Raw genomic sequence first — 9,787 nt, 5'->3', positions numbered from 1 at the left:
GATGTTCGCCTTGCCCATTTATATACCAAGTGTACATCCACATCTTGGGCTGATGGTCCAACTTCTAGCAATTGCACATACTGCTCATTAGGTGAACTCTTCCCCATTTCATTAACTGTGGAAGTGAGCTTTATTGTGAATTCTTCATAGATCTGCTTGTATTATTTTTCCCTTAGTGTTCAAAAAGACTGCATAAAATAACCTGAGGCAAACACCTTCCTTGGTGTTGTTTCATTCAGCTCTAGCAGAACCAGCGAAAGAGAAGAGAGTTTTCTGAATCATACGAAGATACTCCATAATGAAAGTCGGGGGCTGGTGAAAAAAGAGGTTTTGATTTGACATGGGAACATAATATTGCATTCTTGCATTCAGCTATTTTGTGAATGTTTCTATAAACTATGATGCTCAATTAAATGCTGTCACTACATCTGCATCCATTCTCTTTGTCATCAAAGAAAAACCATTAACTGCCATTGCTGTATGCTACTAAGTTTATTTTCTAGATTGTTTGGGTTTGTAAATTTGATGATTAGAATATCTTATTTCACCTAGAAGGTACTGTCAGGGATTGCAGTTGGAAAAAAATGGATGCATAACAGAAGCAGAGTGTTTTAGTGTGTCTTTTTTGGTGTGTACCTTTATACTATATATATATATGCCACACAGATCTAGAAGGGTATGCTGTGTTTGTAATTCCATCAAACTTTCTCCCTAGCAGTCCGTGTCATTTGTTTCTTACAGTAAAACTGTAACACTTCTGTCCATTCTACATTTCCTTTACATCTTGCTACACGGGGCACCAGAAATTAGTTTTTGTGTATTTGGAAGGTCATCATATATTTCCCTAGACAGATGGAGATTTTGGCTTTTTGCATCTTTTTTTTTAACTTAAGAGTTTCTGGCTCATCTGCTTGCAACACAAACAGGCATGAAGACTGGCTTTATTGTGTCAGGCTCACTCAGCAAAATCTTTCCTGATATTTGAGCAGTTAAGTGCCCTTGCATATACTTTTCTAGTTTCACCACATGACACTTGCAGAGGTCTCCAGCCCCCAAAACCAGCTGGTCCCTCTGCATCATAGAATCATAGAATGGTTAGAGTTGGAAGGCACCATGAAGATCATCAAGTTCCAACCCCCCTACCATGGGCAGAGACACCTCCCACCAGCCCAGGTTGCTCAAAGCCCCGTCCAGCCTGGCCTTGAACACCTCCAGGGATGGGGCTGCCACAGCTTCTCTGGGCAACCTGGGCCAGTGTCTCACCACCCTTAAAGTGAGAAACTACTTCCTAATGTTTAATCTAAACCTACCCTCTTCCAGTTTAAAGCCATTCCCCCTCGTCCTATCGCTACATTCCCTAGTAAGAAGTCCTTCCCCAGTTCTTCTGTAGCCCCTTTAGGTACTGGAAGGCCACAATACAATCTCCCCAGAGCCTTCTCTTCTCCAGGCTGAACAGCCCCAACTCTCTCAGTCTCTCCTCATAGGAGAGGTGCTCCAGCCCTCCGATCATCCTCGTGGCTCTCCTCTGGACACGCTCCAGCAGGTCCATGTCTTTCTTATGTTGGGGACTCCAGAGCTGAACACAGTACTCCAGGTGGGGTCTCATGAGAGTGGAGTAGAGGGGCAGAATCACCTCCCTCAACCTGCAGGCCACACTTCTTGTGATGCAACCCAGCATATGGTTGGCTTTCTGGGCTGCAATTGTGCATTGCTGGCTCATGTTGAGCTCCTCGTCAATCAGCACCCCCAGGTCCTTCTCCTCAGGGCTGGTCTTGAGCCATTCTCTGCCAAGCCTGTATTTCTGCTTGGGACTGCCCCGGCCCACGTGCAGGACCTTTTGCACTTGGCCTTGTTGAACAGGCCTACTTCTCCAGCCTGTCCAGGTCCCTCTGGATGGCATCCCTCCCCTACAGCGTGTCAACCTTGCTGCACGGCTTGGTATCATCAGCAAACTTCAGCCGTGTCAAAGAGGCTCTGTGCCCTGCTGTCATCCCCTTGAGCGCAAGGGCTTGTTTGGGGGTGCCCCAGGCACAGGGGGAACCCCCTTGGGGTCAGTCCCTCAGGGCTCGTGATAAGGAGCAGCCTCAAAGTTTGCTTAGAAGCTCCCTGAAAGCAGGAGCCTGGTGGCTCAGGGCCAAGGACGGGGGAGACAAGTCGCGTTCACAGGTACGAGCCAGCCAATACCCTGAGAAAAACCCAGGCAGGATTTGACACTTTTTGTAGCAATAACTGACATGTGGTTAATAAAATACTCTGTGTTAGTTTAACGGTAGGGGATCATCTGAGATTTCCCTTACCTTTGAAACTGTCTCACTCCACATGAGCTCCTCTGAAATATATATAGTGCACTGCTGGCACCCAACAAATGAGATCTGAGGTTTCTTTTGTTTTATGGGGCTTCTTTTTGTTTTATGTTCACTTGGTAGAATTAGAGATATTTCTGTTTGTAGCTTCAGCTGTGTTATTGGAGGAGCCCATCTGAACCCAGACTGCTGCTTGCTCTGTAATAAAATGAAAAAAATTTAAATTAGCCTTTCACTTCATGGCCAAAAACTTTGAAACACATTTTTTGTTGTGTCATTTTTCCTCACTGCAAAAACTTAGAAGTTATTATCCATTGATTCTCCTACTTCAGGTTGTATGTTTTTCAGGGAAGGGATCTGTCAGTTTTTTATTTGTTTTTAGAGCACTGTGTACACCTTAAGTCTAGTTTAAATAATGCTAATAATAAATAGAAATATGCCATTTGACCCAGATGACTTTTCTTTATTACTATTGCTACCTAAAGGGCTGTATATCCATTTCGCACATTGAGCATATGGGAAATGATGTTATTTTTTTCTTATTGTTTTGTGGTTTAATGTTGGTTTTGCTTTGCAATAAATCTGTGGAGCCCCTGTAGGCTTTTTTTCAGATTGCTTTAAAATAATTTCCAAGTATGTAGTCATTTGTTACAGAATAATGTTTGCTTAATTTGTAAATGTGGGTGCCTGAGGATTCCCATTTTTGCATATTGGTGGAAAAGTGAGACTGTGGCACAAATATCGACCTCAGTGCCACTTGAGCATTCAGATGGGGACAGAATATCATAATTGATGTACTCACATTTGGAAGACAACTTGCATGGGGTTAAATCTGTCCTAACTCTTGTCTGGCAACACCACTGTAACGGATGGTGTGATGAGCAATGTAGGTCAAGATGATGTTTTATTTCCTTTGTTTTATATAACTTTATCTAAGGGCCTGGATCCATAGCTCCACACTGTGCTTTCAGACTTCCATTTGTTTTTCAAGCCCATTTCACCCTGTTCAGTGGATGTCACTGCATTAGTGATGCAGTACTTCGCTTCTGTCTCTCTTGATTTTGCTTTACCTTTCCAACCCAGCTGGAGTTATCTCCCTTGCTCCTTCAGGAAATGTACATCCTCAGCGGGCCTCAAAACTGTAACGTATGCAGGTAAAACGCATACTCATTCTCCTCTGTAGGGAACCATATTTAATGAAGTTTGTGGTTAAGATTCAGCAAGGCATACAAACAATGCGTTACACGCAACTGCAGTGCTAAGTGCTATAGGTCCTTTATGAAAGGCTATTTCAATGCTCCTTTTGTCAAGTTGTCCTAATCCTGCCAAATGCTGAGTGGTTTTTGAAGTTTACCTATATCTCCTTGATATTAACAAGAGATCATGGCACACTGTGTAGGTTTGTAATGCCCAGAGACATTGTGAATCAACTACAATGACATTAGAACGAAAATATATGTGGTAACTAAGAACGAGTATCTCTACTAAGCACCACAGTGTCTTTAGAGATCTTTTCAAAGCATCTGAAACAAAGAAAATATAATTTCTTAGAACGTGAATAAGACTTCAGCTTCATTAAGGCAACCTTTTTTTTCAGCAGTGCTTTGAATCAAGTTGATCCTTGCGAGTAAATGCTGGAGTCCCTAATGACAGGCAGTCTATTCCACTTTATTTTCATCTGCTGTAGATTCTTCACCTGATCTCTGTGCAGTTCCCCCACTGACATTATGGTAATTTACTACTGCGTCCAGAATGTGCTATTGAGAGCTGCAGGATGTAGGTTAGAAAGAATGTTTTTATATGATTCCACATGCCAAATTATATGATAGGATCATATAATTAGAAACACTACCAGCATTGGACTCCTGCTTGCATTTTTTCCAGCACCAAAAACTTAGAGAACAGGATTAAAGTGTTTCTGAGACTCCAGTAGCCTTTTGTACGCGTATGTTGGTGTGTGGCTCTGAGAACCTGCACACTGCAAAGTTGCTTCTTCCACTGCTGGAAGTCCTCTTGTTGCCATCTAGCCAAAGTTTCTCTTCCCAGCTGTTTTCTTATCAAGCCAATCTTACAAGTCCCATTACCACCATTGTTCATTGCTGGCAACAGAATTAATCATATTAGCTTCTGTCTCTGTTATAAGAATTACTTCTCTCCTTTGTTTCACTAACTTTGCTAGCGGACACCACTCTGTTTTGGATGGCTGTCCTAGTTAACACTGAACATTTTTGATCTCTAAAGCTTTTCAATTCTGTAGTAATTCTGCAATTTAAATGGCAGGCAATGAGAGTTCAGAGCCCTATTATTTCAAGTTTATATGCAGTAGTACACGCTTTTAATGTTTGAAAAGCCGTAGGATCTTGGATGTGAAATGAACAAAATAATTCACAATGCTTGGTTGGGGGTGTTCACAAAATGTCAGAGCCACCTTCCAAATCCATCCCAAACTGCAGGAAGCAGCTTTCAACGGTACAGGCTTGGAGACGCGTGTAGGTTCTTCCTTAACCTGCATTTTCAAAATCCAAGTTGTTTTCCAGTTTCTTTGCTGTGACAGGTCAATTGTGTTGTGTTCTTATACTTCAGTAACATAAAACAAAGCAATGTGGCTCTGGGAACAAGATGTAAAGCTTCGGCATTGTGAGGTGCCAGCGTGGGTACTTGGAGACCAGCGAGTCCTGACAAGCACTGTTATTGCCCCTGCAGTTAAAAATGGCTAAACTTTATGCTTATAAAACAAGGTTTTATAAACTACTGCAGAAAATAATAGAACTTGGACTGAATTATTAAGTTGTGAGTGCAGTGCATGGAAGTCCATGAATGCGGATGAGGTTAGGCACTGCAGTCTTTTCAGAAATTTCCATAGGATGTTTCACCTACCACAGTGGGAGCTGGATAGTGAAATCCATGGGGTCAAATTTTAGACTAGCTCTGTTTCTCCTTAACGATATTAATGAAATAATTAAAAATGCAATAAAACCAGAATGCAAGTCTCGATGTAAAACAGTAATGGCTACTTGTCAGCTGGCTTCCTAAGAAGCACTTAGAGACTGGCATTATACTTTCAAATGCAGTAAGACTTTCCCTCTATTGACTAAATACTATGTGGCATAATAGAAAGCTATAAAAGGGTTACCTATAAAGGTGAGGGAGAGCTACAGGGCAGATCTCTTGGATGGCTATACTCCAGTAATAAAGGCAGATGGAGCTAGTTATGGTGTTGAGATTTCAGAGTGCTGCTCTTCTCCCAAGCTCAGAATCTCAGGGATTGGGTTTTCCATTGTGGCTGTGCCCTGATACCAGCTAGAGCCGAGTGTCATATGCCCTGCATATGTCTTTAGTTACAATATTCACTCAAACTGCTGTCATTCTCAGTAGGAGTTTTTGCCTGAGTACAGGCCCAGACGGTGTTACATGGCCATAGGTTACTGTGGGAAGGCAGCAAGGAGAAAGCCGGTACCCAGAAATTTTTGCTGCAGATCACTGGTGGATCCTCCCTCATGTATTTGTGACAGTTCATTTGATGGACTGCCATCAGCTGCATTCATCACAAATTTAATAGCACGGGATGAATCGTGACTGAATTGAGGCAGAGGTTAGAGAGAATCTTCCCTGCCTCTGTTACTTGGATAATACCCAGGCAAGGAAAGCAGAGCCCTGAGCTGCCCATGTGCTGCTTCACTTTGGTGTGCTGGAGGGAAACGTGGTGTTTTACCAGTTCTGCCCATGTTGCATTTTCCCAAGACGCATGTATGGCAAATTCGTGCCATGCTAACCCAGCTCCAGCTCAAGTAGGGGAGAACTAAAATGGCTCTGCAATGCTGAAGGTCAGCCTCATTACTAATTCACCCTCCTTCGGCAAAAATTGAGCCTAAGTTGGGGGTGAAACTGGTGGATGTCTATGTAAATAACCCCCAATTGCAGGTGAAGATATACGATGACCTTTTGAAAACATAAAGTAGCATGAGCAGTGTCCTGCAGTTGACTTTATGCTGTCAAGCCTGGTATGTTCTACTTGGTCATTATTGCTGTTGACTTTTTATGTTATTGTAAATAAAATGTAGATACTGCAGCCTTATGACCTGGCAGTTGAATAGTTTTCCCTTGGGTTCTCAGCAAGTCTTAATGACATAGGTAAGGCCAATGAACATTTTCTCAATGTAAAATATATTTGATCTGCTTCCATATACTTCCTGTACCCATTGATATAAAGTTTATATAGAGACTCTTCAGAATGGAGGTAATTGCAGAACAGGCTTTTTTGGTCCAGCTGACAAGCAATTTGTGAAAACAATAAATTATTGCATGATGCTTAGAAGGCACAGGCACAGATCAAGCATTTCAAAGAGTTCTCTTGTTTAAACAGCTTATTAAATTGTTAATGACTCTGGTAGTTTTGCATATTATTATTTAAAAAGAAAAACCTGTATGTGTACAGTGTATTTAATGATGAATTAAAACTTTAAATCACTTACTGCATGCAACTGCTGTAATATGGCTTGGGATTATGTGAACATATTTGTTTTGTCCTCGATTGAAACTTGGATAAAATTGTTAAACACATTATGTTAGCTACATACCATAAATTTTGCACACATTGAGCAAGTGGTATATTTTCCTTTGTCTGTTCACATCAGTTAAGTAAATATGATCCCGGTTAGATGAGGAGAATTACTCAATTCATGAGCCTATTTGCATGACACATGGGATGGGAGCGCTGTATTTTGCGGAATACCAAAAGCATTTGATCTTGAAAAAGTCTTGCCTGTGGGTTTTGAATATAGATGTATTTAAAAAGTGAATCCAAGACTGGATTCATTCCAGAGGCCTCAGTACCTGCATCTGCAGAAGATACCAAAAAGGCGAGGGCAAAAGTACGAGCCCTGATTTCAGGTAAGTACATAGGTAGATGCAGAGCTCCCATTGCTGTCAAGCGTGTGTCAGCATATGCTTAACTTTAAGCGTGCGCTTCAATGTCTGCTAAGGAGTGCTTGAAGGCAAGGGAATGCTTAAGCAGAGGCTTAGCGCTGGCGCTGCAGCCGTCCAGCACCACAGAGACCTTGCTGTGCCAGGAATTCTCCTCTGCCTCATTAGGACAGACACGGAGACAGCCAAGGATCAGTCTTGACAAATACACTCAAGTTCATTTTGTGAAGCACTCGGGATGTGGAAAAGGTCCTAACGTAGTGAATAATTACTTGGTCAAAGGCAATTTTACCAACTATGGTAAAAATAATGGCTTTCAACTCACAACAGAATGCATCTTATTTTCGTTTACATCATCGTTAAATGGATTTCTTAATTTCAAGTAGATTATTTTGCAGTCATTAGAATAAGGTACCTGGCGCTCTCCTGCTGTCACTCCACCCACACGGAAGAGGTACGCGCCCACCGAATGTAGGCTGAATGGCAATGAGGGGTATTTTAGAGCCTTGGTATTAATATTTCAAATGTTTTTGTTTCGTTGTCTTACTTAATATTTTATTATCAGATTTCTACTCATTATGCGTATGGCCCTATTCCCTATGTGGATTGATGAAGTTATGTTGCAGTAAATTGAAAAAGAGAACTATACATACAGGATGATTTATTGTTAATGTGAAATTCAGCATAAACCTGCAAATGCACTAGCAGAAATCCCTAGCTATTTCAAAATTCATATTATGAGACAGACAATCAGATGCCCAACAAACAGAACATCTTGTACTCTATTAATCCTGCAGTGACAGATCCCTTGCATGCATTTAGCTTTCCAAATAATACAAACATATGTCACCATTTTGTTTTTATTGATTTTGGACTTTCAAAGTACAGCTACAGCACAAGGCATTATGAAGACATTTATTGCAGAGTTTGCTTTGATTTGTTGTAGTCAATTGAAATTGTGTCAAAGTAAAGTCTTTAATATTAAATATGATGAATTCCCTTAGGCCTTAATCCTGCAGCATCACCCAGCTCAAGGTGACTCCTGCCACTGGAGCACAGGAGCACTGGGCTGGGGAGGGCTTCCCAGAGCGTTGTCCAGCAGCCTACCGGTGAGGGAAAGTATAATTCTGTTCATGTCATACGAAATATTCCCATTCACAAACATATTGAACTCAGACTACTTCCTCTTCTGCTGTCTCCATTATTTGAGGACTGTTCCACAATATTTTTCTTCAATACTTTTTTTTTTCCCCCTAGTTTTTGTCTTTGATTAGTTTTTGGTCAATATGTACCCATTTATTTTGAGGGCAGAAATAACATTTATCTTCAAGAGATTTTTCTTTAATGACAAATTTGAAGACAATAACCATTGCCATTCTCAGCCTTGAATGTTCCCCTGTGCTTGGAGTTAGTACGTTCAGGTCCCTCCTGGAGCTGGCTGGCTGATGCATACTGGCACTGGATTTGCTGTTTCTGTAGCCACGCACCCAAGTCTTTCTCTTCTCAATCCTCTGTAGAGTTTCCACTTTACAACAAAATCCTTGTAGTTCTTAAATGCTTGATGTTCAGCTTTGATCTCGGAGTTCTTCTTGTGTGATACTCCATTCCTCCTTTGCGTATTGATCAGGTCTCCTAACCTGATATCATCAGTTAATGATTTTTCATTAGCACGCTCTTACTGGTAACCTGACTCATGAATAAATATATTAAATAAGGAAAAACTCTCGGGGCTATTCTTGCAAAATTGTTCTAGTTCCTTCTCTTCCCCTTAACTGTCATAGCCTCTTTTCCTTGTATTAGTTTCTCACTCTTAACTAATTATTTTCTACATAGCATCAAGTTGGCAGAGGTGCAAACTGCTTTCTTCTCTACTAGCCGAGAGTCTGCTCCCCAGGGGGGAGACAGAATTTATATTCTTCTCTTTTTTGAGATTCCTGTAAGAGAGGTGGCTTGATCTGCATTGTCTGCCAAGATGGAGGGCTGCTGCGCTTAATTCTGCTCTGCATCGTGGGATTTTGAAAAGGCAACTGTTTGCGGCAACTATTTTCAAAACATAATTTGTTGCTTCAATTTTCAGCTTGTCATTCAGCTTGGCAAGTGAAAGCAGATAAATCAGTTTTGGGTTGGTTCCCAGTGGTCTCATGTACTAGCCCAACTGTTTGGTCACAAATGTTAAAGCAGAATATTGTAATCTTTAAAAATGTTCTTTTTTAGCTTAGAAGAAAGTTTCACGTAAAACTGTTTGTGTAAAAGTAGATTATGGGGACTAGAAAGTCTGGTGGGGCTTCTTTAGACTTGGGTAATCTTACTGTTTGGAAACTGGGATGGATGCAAGTTTGGGGGCATTTCTTGCAATCCTGTTGTGCAAAGTCACGGTAGTGCAGCAGCAGCACCTTGTGTGGAACAGGCTGTACGGAGCAGTCCCTGCAGACTGCCAGTTTATCAATGCACAACAAAGGAAACTTTTCAATAAAGGAAATATTCTACTGCCTAGCTTTGATTTTATGTAGCCTACAGTGCAGGTAGGGAGCAGCAAGGCAAAAAAAGGAATTGGAGATCTT

The sequence above is a fragment of the Charadrius vociferus genome, unplaced genomic scaffold (assembly GCF_000708025.1).
Source record: "Charadrius vociferus isolate BGI_N301 unplaced genomic scaffold, ASM70802v2 scaffold7, whole genome shotgun sequence".
In the NCBI taxonomy this organism is placed as follows: Eukaryota; Metazoa; Chordata; class Aves; order Charadriiformes; family Charadriidae; genus Charadrius; species Charadrius vociferus.
This window is presented reverse-complemented; position numbering follows the sequence as displayed.